General features: G+C 36.6%; 1 protein-coding gene across 1 annotated transcript in view; it reads right to left on the bottom strand.

Moving 5' to 3' along the window:
- The window catches only part of EXOC5 (exocyst complex component 5), a 76,655-nt gene that overhangs the window by 59,863 nt on the left and 1,038 nt on the right, over window positions 1-15,754 (bottom strand). The gene's annotated exons all lie outside the window — the stretch shown is intronic.

The following is a 15,754-nucleotide window of genomic DNA, read 5'->3' as shown; positions in this document are numbered from 1 at the left end:
TTGGACCCGCAGGCAGACAAGCGCCACATATTGGGCAGGATAAGAGAAATGTAGTTCAGAGACCTCACAGGAAAGTCTTTCAACCTGCAGGGTCTCAGCCTCAGGGAAATAGGACACAGGTGACTCTTTCCTCCTAGGAGGAGGCCAGTTTGGTCTGGGGAAATCGGGCTGGAGACTATAATACCTAAGTATACCTTCCTAAGGGGTGAGGGGAAAAAGGCACCATACATGCAGAGCAAGAAACAAGAACTGAAAAATTCTGATCTATTAAACAAAACCGAAGCTAGAGGTCCAGAATAAGCTGAACAGAATGTCAAAGAACAGATAAACAACAAAGTCACCCAGCAAGAAAATCCTAGGTAAAAAAAGTGAAAACAATCTCCAGAATAAACCTAAGGTAATTAAGCGCCTAGATGCCAGCAAAAAATAACAACTCAATGCTAGGAAAATTGAAAATATGGCCCAGAAAAAGGAACAAACCAACAATTCAAATGAGATACGGGAGTTGAAACAATTAATTCAGAATGTTCGAACACACATGGAAAACCTCATCAAAAACCAAATCAATGAATTGAGGGAGGATATAAAGAAGGCAAGGAATGACCAAAAAGAAGAAATCCAAAGTCTGAAAAAAAAAGTCCCAGAACTTATGGGAATTAAAAGCACAGTAGAAGAGATGAAAAAAAACAATGGAAACCTACAATGTAAGATTTCAAAAGGCAGAAGATAGGATTAGTGAACTGGAGGAATGAACATCTGAAATGTGACAAGCAAAAAAATATGTGGAAAAGACTGGGAAAATATGAGCAGGGACTCAAGGAATTTAATGACAGTATGAAGCACACAAATATACGTGTTGTGGGTGTCCCCAAAGGAGAAGAGAAGGGGAAAGGAGGAGAAAAACTGATGGAGGAAATTACCACTGAAAATTTCCCAATTCTTAGGAAAGTCTTAAAATTATAGATCCAAGAAGTGCAGCATACCCCAAACAGAATAGATCCAAACAGACGTACTCCAAGACACTTACTAATCAGAAAGTTAAATGTCAAAGAGAAAAAGAGAATCTTGAAAGCAGCAAGAGTAAAGCAATCCATCACATACAAGGGAAGCCTAATAAGACTATGCGTAGATTTCTCAGCAGAAACCACGGAGGCAAGAAGACAGTGGGATGATATATTTAAATTACTAAAAGAGAAAAACTGCCAACCAAGAATTCTATATCCAGCAAAACTGTCCTTCAAAAATGAGGGGGAAATGAAAACATTTGCAGACAAAAATCACTGAGAGAATTTGTGACCAAGAGACCGGCTCTGCAAGAAATACTAAAGGAGCACTAGAGACAGATCAGAAAAAACAGGAGAGAGAGGTGTGGAGAGGAGTGTAGAAATGAAGACTATCAATAAAGGTCAAAAGAAGAAAACTTAGATATGACATATAAAATCCAAAAGGCAAAATGGTAAAAGAAAGTACTGCCCGTACAGTAATACTATTAAATGTTAATGGATTAAACTCCCCAATGAAAAGGCACAGACTGGCAGAACGGATTAAAAAACAGGACACACCTATATGCCGTCTACAGGAAAAGCATCTTAGTACGATGGATAAACATAGGTTGAAAGTGAAAGGTTGGGAAAAGATATTCCATGCAAATAACAGTCAGAAAAGAGCAGGAAAAGCTATATTAATATCCAACAAATTAGAGTTCAAACATAAAACAGCTAAAAGAGACAAAGAACACTATGTATTAATAAAAGGAACAATTCAACAAGAAGACATAACAATCATAAATATTTATACACCAAACCAGAATGCTCCAAAATACATGAGACAAACACTGAAAACACCCAAGAGAAATAGACACATCTACCATAATAGCCGGAGACTTCAATTTCCCACTCTCATCAATGGACAGAATATCTAGACAGGGGATCAATAAAGAAACAGAATTTGAATACTACAATAAATGAGCTAGACTTAATAGACATTTATAGAACATTATACCCCACAACAGCAGGATATACTTTTTCTGAAGTGCTCATGTATCATTCTCAAGGATAGACCATATGCTGGATCACAAAATAATTCCCAATAAATTTAAAAAGATTTAAACCACAAAAAATATTTTCTCAGACCATAAAGGAATGAAGTTGGAAATCAATAACAGGCAGAGTACCAGAAAATTCAAATATATGGAGGCTCAACAACACAATCTTAAACAACCAGTCAAGGAAGAAATTACAAGAGAAATAAGTAAAAATCTCGAGGCAAATGAAAATGAAAACACAACATATCAAAACTTATGGGATACAGCAAAGGCAATGCAAAGATGGAAACTTATTGCCCTAAATGCCTGTATCAAAAAAAAAAGAAAGAAAGAAAGAGCAAAAATCGAGGAATTAGCTGTCCACATGGAAGAAGTAGAGAAAGAACAGGAAACTAACCCCAAAGCAAGCAAAAGAAAAGAAATGATGAGGATGAAAGCAGAAATGAATGAAACTGAGAACATGAAGACAATCAAGAAAATCAACAAAACCAGAAGTTGGTTCTATGAGAAAATCAATAAGATTGATGGACCCTTAGTGAGGTTAACAAAAAGAAGAGAGGATGCAAATAAAATCAGAAATGGAAGTGGAGAAATAACCACTGACCCCACAGAAATAAAGGAAGTAATGAGAGGATACTATAAACAACTTTATGCTAATAAACCAGACAATGTAGATGAAATGGACAACTTCCTAGAAAGGCATGAACAACCAACTTTGACTTGAGAAGAAATAGATGACCTCAACAAACCAATCATAAGTAAAGAAACTGATTCAGTCATTAAGAAGTTCCAAAAAATGAAAACTCCAGAACCAAATGGCTTCACATGTGAATTCTACTAAACACTCTAGAAAGAATTAGTACCAATCCTGCTCAAACTCTTCAAAACACTGAAGAGAAGGGAAAGCTACCTAACTCATTCTATGAAGCCAACATCACCCTCATGCCAAAACCAGACAAAGCTTTTACAAAAAATAAAAGAAAACTACCAATTTCTATCATTATAGACCAATCTCTCTAATGAATATAGATGCAAAAATCCTCAACAAAATTCTTGCAAATCAAATCCAGCAGCACATTAAAGGAATTATATACCATGACCAAGTAGGATTCATCCCAGGTATGCAACGATGGTTCAACATAAGAAAATCAATTAATGTAATACACCATATCAACAAATCAAAGCCAAAAAAACCACATGATCATCTTGATTGATGCACAAGAGGCATTTAACATAACTCAACATCCTTTCTTGTTGAAAACACTTCAAAGGATAGGAAAAGAAGGGAACGTCCTCAACATGATAAAGGGAATATGAAAAAAACATAGCTAACATCATCCTTAATGGGAAAAAACTGAAAACTTTCCCCCTAAGATCAGGAACAAGACAAGGATATCCACTATCACCATTCTTATTCAACGTTGTGTTACAAGTTCTAGCCAAAGCAATAAGACAAGAAAAAGAACTACAAGGTATCAAATTGGAAAGGAAGAAGTAAAGCTCTCCCTGTTCACAGATGATAAAAAAAACCACAGCAAAACTACTAGAGATAATAAACGAGCACAGCAAAGTGGCAGGTTACAACATCAACACTCAAATATCTGTAGTATTTCTATACACTACTAACAAACAATCTGAGGGGGGAATCAAGAAAAAAATTGCATTTATAATTGCAACCAAAAGAATAAAATATTTAACAATAAATTTAACTAAAGAGACAAAAGACCTATGCAAAGAAATGCTAGAAGAAATCACAGAAGACCTAAATAAATAGAGGGACATACCGTGTTCATGGATTGGAAGACTAAATATAGTTAAGATGTCAAGTCTACCTAAATTGATTTGCAGATTCAATATAATATGAATTAAAATCCCCAAAACTTACTTTTCAGAAATAGAAAAACCAATAATCAAATTTATCTGGAAGGGCAGGGTGCCCCAAATAGCTAAAAGTATTCTGAGAAAAATGAAGTTGGAGGTCTCATGCTACCTGACTTTAAGGTGTATTACAAAGCTTACAGTGGTCAAAACAGCATGGTAGTAGCATAAAGATAGATATACCGACCAATGGATTCAAACAGAATATTCAGATATTGACTCTATCATCTATGGACAACTGATTTTTGATAAGGCAGTCAAACCAACTCACCTGGGACAGAAAAATCTCTTCAATAAAAGGTGCCTAGAGAACTGGATATCCACATACAAAAGAATGAAAGAGGATCAATATTTCACACCCTATACAAAAATTAATTCAAAATGGATCAAAGACCTAAGCATTAGATCTAAGACAAGAAAATGTAGGGAAATATCTTATAAATCTCATAATAAGAGGCAGTTTCCTAGACCTTACACCCAAAGCACAAGAACTGAAGAAATAAATAAATGGGAACTCCTCAAAATTAAACACTTTTGTGCATCAAAGAACTTTGTTACGAAAGTAAAAAGACAACCTACACAGTGGGAGACAATATTTGTAAACAATATATCACATAAAGGTCTAGTATCCAGAATATATAGATTATTCACCTCAACAACAAAAGACAGACAACCCAATTACAAAACAGGAAAAAGACTTGAACAGACTCTTCTCAGAAGAGGAAATACAAATGGCTAAAACGCACATGAAAAGATGCTCAACTTTCTTGGCTACTAGGGAAATGCAAATCAAAACCACAATGAGATATCATTTCACACCCACGAGAATGGCCATTATCAATAAAACAGAAAACGACAAGTGCTAGAGAGGATGTGGAGAAAGAGGCACACTTATCCAACTGCTGGTGGGAATGTCAAAAGGTACAACTGCTGTGGAAGGAAGTGTGGCGGTTCCTCAGGAAGCTAAGTATAGAACTGTGATATGGCCCATCAATACCACTGCTCAGAAGACATGAGAGCAAGGACACAAACAGACATTTGCATACCAATGTTTAAAGCAGGATTATTTATAATTGCCAAGAGATGGAAACAGCCAAAATGTCCATCAACAGATGAGTGGCTAAACATGCTATGGTATATACATACGATGAAATATTATGCAGCTGCAAGACAGAATAAAGTTATGACATATGTAACAACATGGATGGACCTTAAGGACATTACACTGAATGAGATTAGCCCGACACAAAAAAGACAAATACTGTATGGTCTCACTGATATAAACTAACATTAATGAATGAACTTGGAGAATTTCAGTTAAGAACACAGGTCATCAGGAGATAGAAATAGGGTAGACATTGGGTAATTGGAACTGAAGGGATACAGATTGTGCAATTGGAACTGAAGGGATACAGATTGTGCAATGGGACTGACTATAAAAATTCAGAAATGGATAGCACAATACTACCTAACTGTAATACAATGTTAGAATATTGAATGCAGCTGAATGTGAGAATGACCGAGGGAGGAGGCCTGGGGGCACAAAAGAAATCAGAAGGAAAGATAGACAATCAAGACTCAGATGGTATGATCCAGGAATGCCTACAGTGTATAATGATAGTGACTAAATGTACAAATTTAAAAATTTTTTTCATGAGTAAGAACAAAGGAATGTCAATACTGCAGGGTGTTAAAAATAGATGGTAATTAATATTTCAAAACTTTAATGTATGAGACTAAAGCAAAAAATGTTTATTTGGTACAAAATTTATATTCCGACTAGTGCATTTCCAATACAACTTATGTGGACACCTTATTTGAATGCCGTTAAGCACATGGAACCTTGAGTAGGGCATGAGATTTTGTAGGTTTGTCCAGAGTGATGCCCCGATAAATCCCAGAGTGATTTGAACAGCAAATAAAAAAATATTTGCAAAGTCCCCTTCAGGAAAAGGTGAGAAAGGGGGGAAATCCAAGTTTCCCAAGTGGAGAATTCTTGATATTCTCACAAGCAATGGGGACAACCAAAGCAATAGGCTGAGCCCCCAATCTGGGGTTTTGTTCATATGAAACTTAACTCCACAAAAGACAGGCTAAGCCTACTTAAAATTAGGCCTAGGAGTCAGCCCCAAGAGAACCTCTTTTGTTGCTCAGATGTGGCCTCTCTCTCTCAGCCAACACGACAAGCAAACTCACTGCCCTCCCCCTCTCTACGTGGGACATGACTCCCAGGGGTGTGGACCTTCCTGGCAACGTGGGACAGAAATCTTACAATAAGCTGGGACTCAGCACCAAGGGACTGAGAAAACTTTCTCAACTGGAAGGGGGAAGAGAGAAATGAGACAAAATTAAGTGTCAATGGCTGAGAGATTCCAAACAGAGTCAAGAGGTTATCTTGGAGGTTACTCTAACGCATTAAATAAATACAACCTTTTTGGCTAAGGTGTACTGGAGAGGCTGGAGGGAACTGCCTGAAACTGCAGAGCTGTGTTCCAGCAGCCATGTTTCTTGAAGATGATTGTACAATGATATAGCTTTCACAATGTGGCTGTGTGTTTGTGAAAACCTTGTGTCTGATGCTTCTTTTATCTAGTGAATGGACAATTGAGTAAAACAGACGGATTAAAAATAAATAAATAGAAGGAGAAACAAATGTTAAAATAAATTCAGTAGATTGAAATGCTAGTGATCAATGAAAGGGAGGAGTAACAGGTATGGTATGTACAAAATTTTTTCTGTTTTCTTTTTATTTCTTTTTCTGAATTGGTGCAAATATTCTAAGAAATTATCATGATGATGAATATACAACTATGTGATGATATTGTGCATTACTGATTATATAAGTAGAATGGAATGATCGAATGGTAAGAATGCTTGTGTTTGCATGTTGGTATATTTAACAAATAAAATAAATAAATAAATAGATTAAAAAAATTTTTTAAAGTAAAGAGATTGAATAAATTATCAAAAACCTTCCACAAAATAAAAAATCCTAGGACAAGATGGCTTCAGAGATGAATTCTATGACTCATTCCAAGAAGAATACCAATCCTGCTGAAACTCTTCCAAAAAATTGAAGGAGGGTATACTATCTAACTCATTCTATGAAGCCAACATCACCCTTATACCAAAAGTGAGATAAAGACACTACAAGAGAAGAAAATCTCAAACCAATTTCTCTAACAAATACAGACGTAAAACGGTAAACAAATACTTGAAAATTGAATCCAACAGCACATTAAAAGAAATGTAATAATGATCAAACAGGTCTTATCCTAAGTATGCAAGGGTGGCTCAACTCAAGAAAATCAATTAATGTAATACACATTAACAAACCAAAGGGGAGAAACCACATGACCATTTTGGTTGATGGAAAAAAGGCATCTGACAAAAATCAGCATCTTTCCTTGGGGGGAAAAAAAAACACCTCAAAAAATAGGAATAAAAGAAACTTCCTCAACATGATAAAGGGCATATACGAAAAACCCACAGGTAACATCATACTAAATGGTGAAAGAAAGAAAGCTTTCCCTCTAAATTCTGGAAAAAGATACTCACTGTCAACACTGTTTAGCACAATGCTAAAAATTCTAACTACAGCAATAAGGCAAGAAAAAATAAATATAAGGCATCCACACTGGAAAGGAATAAGTCAATTTTCACTATTTGAAGATGACACAATCCTATATGCAGAAAGTCCCAAATAGCCGAAAATATCTTGAAGAACAAAACTGGAGGACTCATACTTCCTGACTTTAAAGCACATTACAAAGCTGCAGTGGTCAAAACTACATGTTACTGACGCAAAGATAGATATGGTGACCAATGGAATCGAATTGAGAGTTCAGAAATAAATCCTCACATCTATAGCCAACTGATACTTGACAATGCAGTCAAGTTCATTTAACTGGGACAAAACAGATTCTTCAACAAATGGTGCTGGGAAAACTGGATATCCTTGTGCAAAAGAATGAAAGAGGGCCCCTATCTCACACCTACACAAAAATTAACTCAAAATGGATCAAAGACTTAAATATAAGAACCAGGACCATAAAACTCCTAGAAGAAAATGTAGGAAAACATCTTTAAGATCTTGGGGTAGGCAATGGTTTCTCAGATTTTATACCCAAAGCACAAGCAATGAAAGTAAAAAATAGATAAATGGGACCTTGCCAAAATTTAAAACATTTGTGTTTCAAAAACTGTCAGGAAAGTGAAAAGATAACCTTCTAAACGGGGGAAATATTTCAAAACTACATATCCAACAAGGATTTAATATCAAGAATATATAAAGAAATCCTACACAATTTAACAACAAAAAAACACAAAACCCAATTAAAAAATGGGCAAAAGACCTGAATAGATATTTTTCCAAACATGAAATACAAATGGCTAAAAAGCACATGAAAAGAGGCTCATCTTCACCAGCTATTAGGGAAATGCAAATCAAAATGACAATGAGGTATCATTTCATACCTACTACAATGGCCACTATTAAATATATATATATATAAAACTACAAGTATCTGGAGAGGATATGGAGAAACAGGAACACTCACTGCTAGTAAACTACAAGTATTGGAGAGGATGTGGAGAAACAGAAACACTCACTCACTGTTAGTGAAAATGTAAAATGGTGTAGCTGTTGTGGAAGACAGTTTGGCGGTTCCTCAGGAAGCTAAGTATATGATTGCCATATGATCTGGCATCACACTCCTAGGTATATACCCACAAGAACTGTTAGCAGGGATTCGAAGAGACATTTGCACACCAATGTTTACAGAAGCATTATTCACAATTGCCAAAAGATGGAAGCAACCCAAGTGTCCATCAACTGATGAATGGATAAACAAAATGTGGTGTTTACATACTGTTCTAATTTGCAAGCTGCCAGAACACGATATACCAGTAATGGCAAAGCTTCTAAAAAGAGGAATTTATTAAGTTGAAGTTTATAATTTCAAAGCTGTGAAAATGTCAAAATTAAAGCATCCACGGAAAGATATCTTGGTTCAAGAAGGCTGATGATGTTCAAGGTTTCTTTCTCAGCTGGAAAGGTACATGGTGACCTCTGCTACCTTTTTCTCCAAGAATCTTCAATGGCTTCCCCAGGGCTTTGTTCTGTTGGATCTGTCAGTTCTGGTGGCTCTTATGGCTCTAAAGCTTTTTCCAAAATGGTTCCCTCTTAAAGGGCTCCAGTAATCAGCCCCATGTTGAATGGGCGGAGATGCATCTCCATGAAAACCATATAATCAAAAGTTACTAGGCACAATTGGGTGCATCATATCTCCATGGAAACAATCAAAAAGATTCCACCCCACAATACTGAGTGAAGATTAAAGGACATGTCTTTTCTGGGGTGCACAACAGATTCAAACGAGCACATTCCACCCTTTGGATCCCAACAAGACATGTCCTTTCCAAAAGCAAAATACATTCATTTCATAACATCACAAAGCATTAAACCATTTCAATAACAATACAAATACAATACAAAATCAGAAACAGTACAAAACCCAATCAAAGTCAGCTACAGACCTGGTCTGTCCTAAGGCAAAATTTTTCTCTGACTCTGGACCTGTAAAATTATCTGCTGCCAATATACAAAGGAGGGACAGTCATAGGATACATATTCTTATTTCCATAGGGAGAACTGGAAGGAACACAGGAGTCACAGGACCCAAGCCGTTTCAAAAACCTTCAGAGAAAACTCCATTAGATTTTAAAGTTTAAGAGTCATTTATCTTCCGGGATTTAGAAAAAGGTAGTCCCATCCTTTCCAAGGTCCAATGCAGTGGCCCACCTGTCTCCGAATGCAAACTTGGGGAACAGTAAGGAAATCACCTTTTTCTCAGCTCTACCTTTTCAAGCACCAGGGTTGCACCCAGGCTCTCTGCCATCTCCAGGGCACACACTCGAACCCCTCCAGGGCAACGTGGTGGCAGCCAGGCTCTCCCCAATTCGCAAGGAATGTGCTCCACCCTCTCCAAGGTCTGGGGCACAAAGCTTCTGGAACAGGGACACAGAAGGTCCATAGTCTGCCTTGGGGGCAAACTCACCCTCTCCAAGTGCTTGGGTGGGTCTGCTCTCCTGGCTGGAGGTTTCTTGACTTCACACCTTAGCTTCCATAGTTCTGCCTGTGAAGTTATTTTTCTTCAAATTTGTCCTTTTTTTGGTCCCTTTTTGTCCAGACTGGCAGTGGTTCACATTTATACAGACACTATAACACTTCTGTTGATTTCCTATGCAATAGGTTGGGATCATGCCCATCAGACAAAAGGACTTTCCACAAATTTTAATTGCATAACTCCATCTCAAATCCTCACTTGTTCTTTAATGGCTGTGTCCATGTTTAGTCAAATCCTCATGTGGGGCAATACTCCTTGGGGTCTCCCTTTCTGGAAACCCAGAAATTTCCAGAAACTCAATTTTTTATTTCTTTGTACCCCAGAGTTCAGTTCTCTGCTTATCTCCTTCCTGTTGTATTTCACTATAAGCTGCAAGAAGAGAACAGGCTGCACTTTCCACATTTAATTTGGAAATCTCTTCTGCTAAATAGCCAAATTCATGGCTTCAAAATCTGCCTTTCAGCAAAAACCACTAGTCAATTTTGCCAGATTATATGCCATTTTAAAACAAGGGTTGCTTTCCTTTCAGTTTGTAATAACACATGCCTCATTTCTATCTAGAGCCTTATCAGAAGTATCTTTAGAGCTCACATTTCTACCAACAGTCCATTCAAAGCATTCTAGGTCTTCTTTTATCAAGCTCCTCACAACTCTTCCAGAAACTTCCTCTTAACGCCGTTCCAAAATGCTTGGTATTCACAAACTGTAGCAGTACCTACTTCTATGGTACCAAAATCTGTTCTAGTTTGTAAGCTGCCAGAATGCAATATACCAGAAACAGAACAGCTTTTAAAAGGGGGAATTTGTTAAGTTGCAAGTTTATAGTTCTAAGGCTGTGAAAATGTCCAAATTAAGGCAAGACTATAAAAATGTCCACATTAAGGTATCCACAGAAAGATACCTTGGTTCAAGAAGGCCAGTGATGTTCAAGGTTTCTCACTCAGCTGGAAAAGCACATGGTGACCTCTGCTAGCTTTCTCTCCGAGAATCTTCAACAGCTTCCCTGGGGCTCTAGACAGTCTGTTGGCTCTGTCAGTTCTGGTGGCTGTTGTGGCTCTCAAGCTTTTTCCAAAATGGTTCCCTCTTAAAGGTCTCCAAAAGCAACCCCACCTTGAATGGGTGGAGACACATCTCCATGAAAACCATCTAATCAAGCTACCATGCACAACTGGGCGGTTCCTATCTCTACGGAAACAATAAAAAAGGTTCTATCTAGCAATACTGAGTGAAGATTAAAGGACATGCCTTTTGTGGGTTATACAACAGATTCAAAATGGCACACATATGATAGCATATTATTCAGCCATGAGAAGGAATGAAGTCCTGATGCATGCAACATGGATGAACCATGAGAACGTTATGTTGCATGAAGTAAGCCAGACACACACAAAAAAACACAAATATTGTATGACCTTACTGATATGAACTAATTATAACAAGCAAACTCTAGTAGTTAGAATAATAGGGATTTCTCTCGCAGCTGGAATGGCACATGGCGATGTCTGCTAGCTTTCTATAATGGGTTTTTTCAATGGCTTCCCCAGGGCTCTGTCCGTTCCGTTGGGTTCTGGTAGCTTTAAAGCTTTTTCCAAAATGGTTTCCTCTTCAAGGCCGCCAATAACCAAATCAACTTCAAATGGGTGGAGACACATCTCCATGGAAATGATCAAAACTATTCTACCCAGCAATACTGAATAAAGATTAAAGGACATGGCTTTTCTGGGGTACATACTAACTTCAAATCAGCACACTATGGATAGACTGCATGTGTATGGAGATTTCTCAATAAAAATATAAAAAAAATTAAAACTAGGTATTGTACATTGATATTTATAGCAGCACTATCACAACAGTCAAAAGGTGGAAACAATCCAAGTGCTCATTAACAAATGAATGAGTAAACAAAATGTGGTACATACACACAATGGAGTATTATTCAGCCACAAGAAAGAATGTGGTTTGAGACACGGTGTAACATAGATGAAACTTGAAAACATATGCTTAGTGTAATGAACAAGGCATATATGGGCAATACTGTTATGATGTCACATATATGAAATCTAGAAACAGCAAATTCACAGAGGCAGACAATAGATTAGAGGTTACCAGGAGATATAAGGAGAGGGGGAAGGGAGAGTGATGGATATAGAATATTCGTAAACAAAAATTATTGTTTTTTAAAGTATATGATTATATTTGTATAGCTTAATGAAATGTCAGGATATATCTCAGACTATCATGGGCTGATAATAAGTATTGGTACCACCCCTTGAGGGTCTGAAGGGCAAAAAAACAAATGAACTATTAAACTTTCCCATTTAGAAAACCCCAGGTATTTGAGAACTCCCAAGAAGCCCTTGATTTTTGAGTCTTGTCCTTACAAAACTTATTTCTGTAGTGGAGAAGCTAAGACTACGTATAACAAGGCCTAAGAGTTGCTTCCAGGAAACCTCTTTTGTTGCTCAGATGTGGCCTCTCTCTAAGCTCAACTCTGCAAGGAAAATCATTACCCTCCCCCCCATGTGGGACATGACATTCAGGGGTGAAAGTCCCCCTGCCAATGTGGGGCATGGCTCCCAGGGATGAGTCTGGCACTGGCACCATGGAATCGGGATTGACAACACCTTTCCAACCAAAATGGGGGAAAGAAGTATTAATAAAATCAGTGGCTAAGAGAGATGAAATAGAGTTAAGAGGTTATTCTGGAGACTACTCTTATGCAAGCTTCAGTTAGATAGTGCTAATTGAAACAGTTTGCTAAACCACAACCAACATCATTCCTGCTAACTCTTAAAAACACCTAGGGCTCAAAATGAGACTCTATAAAAGTTTTGTGCACTAAGTTTGCTTTCCTGGAACCTATAACTTCCAGTGGGTTCCTAGACCAGATAAATCCTGAAACCCAGAGTGATCAGGCTCTCCAAGATTATCACCTAATTACATGTCTCTATCCTTTAGTGTCAACATCCTTTCTCAACATGAAAAAAATCAGAATGGGCATTGCGTAAAGATCCCTACAGACTGGGAGAAGGATCAAAGGAGAAGGAGACGTTATAACAGAGAAAATAGGATTTAACAAATGAGTCTGACTACTGAATCACTATATTGACGCTTCTTCTAGCCTCCAGTGTTTTGGGGCAGCTAGAAGGAAAAATCTGAAATGGTGGAATGATAACCCATAACAAACTCTGAAATCTGTTCTGAAACTACTTGTTGAAGTGTACTTTGAAAATTATTGCTTTTTCTTTCTTTTCTTTGTATATATATATATATTTCACGATAAGAGTTTTTTTAAATATATGATTATATATCTATCTTTTCTCCCCCTATTTAAAGATAATGACAGATTCTGTATTTAATTCAACATTTTCTAAAGCACATTCCATGGAATTCACAAAATAAAGTTAACAAGTAGTAGAAAATTAAATAGCCTTATGGTAAAAAAAAAAAAATTGGGAAATGGTCTTTTCAGAATCTTTAACATACAAAGGTCTATTGTAAATTTCCAAGCAAAGCAGAGTATCCATTTCAAAAACTTATTTAGCCTTTCAGCCATTTTGGGTTTTTTTTGCCACACATCTTGCAGGATTAGTATTTCTATATAGGAAGCCCTTTGGAATATGTGAGCTCATCAACTGTAGTATCTTATCTTCAATTTAATAGGTACTTAATGAATTTTTTTTTGAGTGAATGAATAATTGACTGTAGTTAACAAAGAACTCTCCCAGAAAGGAAGCTTGCCAAAGAGAAGGAAAGACTCTTGAAGAATGTTAGGAGAGAAGAAAATCAGCAACGTGAGAAGAAAGTGCAGTATCCTCCTCAGAAGTATAGTAAAAAGAGAGGAATATTTACAACAGAAAAAATTTTACTAGCCCAGCCACTCTTTATATATAAACGACATAAGTAATAGTCTGAACTACACAGGAATCCATGTTCAGAATGTCTATCATGTCCATCCTGTGGTGATCATTTAAACACACCATAGATATATCCTTGAAACTAAAAAGGTATTCTGGGCAATTGCCTGGAGCTACCTTACTAAAATAACGGAATCTCCTATCACCAAATAATTTTTTTATTACAAAATAATTTCTGTTAACTGAACAAATATTCTACAGTTTGAGTTTGTTGTTTATGTTAAAAAAGATAGTTATAAGATGAATAATTAGATTTTAAAAGAAGTAGTGTCAACTCATGAACTTTCATGGATTCAAAAAGCTTAATTTTGTTTTGATTTTACCTCCTTTTTCAATGTGGAAAATGAAAGCATAATTCAACTTAACAATTCAGGAAAAGCTGGATATAAAAACAAAAATATCCTTGACTACATCCTGACCTGTTTCCCACAGTTATCCAGCCGTGACGAAGAAAAGGAAGCAGGAGTAAAAGATATCCTGACCTGTCCTACAACCCAGTTTCTATGGCAGTAGCAACAGGAAACAACAGTAGTGTCTGCAGGCTGTTTTGTTTTTATCCTCTCCCTCTTAAGCAAAGAGGATAATTTTTCATTTAGAGATCAAAACTTATTCAAGAGCTGAGAGTCCACTGTAGGTCTGAAAAGATAAATTTCTTAATCATAATTACTGACATCTAATTTTAACTATTAACATGCATTTTAAATTTGATGAAGCAACAAATTATTTATGGTCAGTAAAGAAGCTGTTCACACAAGATTTGTATTTATGTTTAAAGGTGCTGTGGGAACCCTCTGGTTCCTCATCACTGACCAATAAGTGAATCTTACTGGCCATGTAGCTGAAGTTACTGAGTTAGGTTAAACCCTAATTTGGCTATATTGCTTTACTAAAAGGCCAGACACTAGAAAGCAAGATACGTATTTCTCTACCTCCACCTCCTTCCGCAGGGGGGTCACAAATCACATATGTCGACTCATACAATCAAACATTTAAAAAAATATATACATTATATGGCCCAAGTCATAATTGGGAATGCCAAGCATGATTCATTAACTCCAAAGGTTAACATCTATGAACTGTATTTAAATAACAGTTTTATGTTAACAGCTAGTTTATCGCACATTTCATTAAGTAAATTAAAGATGTCAAACAGCTTCATAAATAGTTTTCTACATTTATAAAACAAGGAACTAGTGAACGACTTAGTATCTTGTCTAGGCACACACAGTAAATGTCCTTAGCAAGAAGAAATCTCCTGATAAACAGAACAATTTTGGGATCACAGAAGTTAGTGTAATATATCTCCCAACACTTAAATCAGAGAAAATGCACCTAATATTTCTCAAGTCTTTCTTGTAAGTATAACCCTTCAGTCACACATTACTGTTTCACTACAACTTATTATGACAATGACACCTGATGTTACAAAAGCATCTATTCGAATTCTGAATGAAATCCAAGATGCAGCAACACAGTAGCAAAAGATAAATTCCATTTGTTATAAAAACTGTGGCCACAAAATTTTAAGCCACAAAAACTCCTGAATTTTAGGCAGAAAAAGGATACAATTGTTACTTATGGAAGAATTTTCTATTGTCAACAACAGCCTTCCCTATTGCTCACACTACTGTTAGGACTCAGTAGAAAACACAGGCACACACAAAGGGTCTTTCCTTCCTTTTTTTTTTTTTCAAATCTGATTCTTGCATTTCTTTCCTAAAAGGAGAAACTTTATAGGTTTCATTAATTAGTTCTCCTATTCAATGATCTCAAACATCACAGCTTAC

This window comes from Tamandua tetradactyla, chromosome 12 (assembly GCF_023851605.1).
Source record: "Tamandua tetradactyla isolate mTamTet1 chromosome 12, mTamTet1.pri, whole genome shotgun sequence".
Classification (NCBI taxonomy): Eukaryota; Metazoa; Chordata; class Mammalia; order Pilosa; family Myrmecophagidae; genus Tamandua; species Tamandua tetradactyla.
Note: the sequence above shows the minus strand (reverse complement) of the source record. Positions and strands in the feature narration are given on the sequence as shown.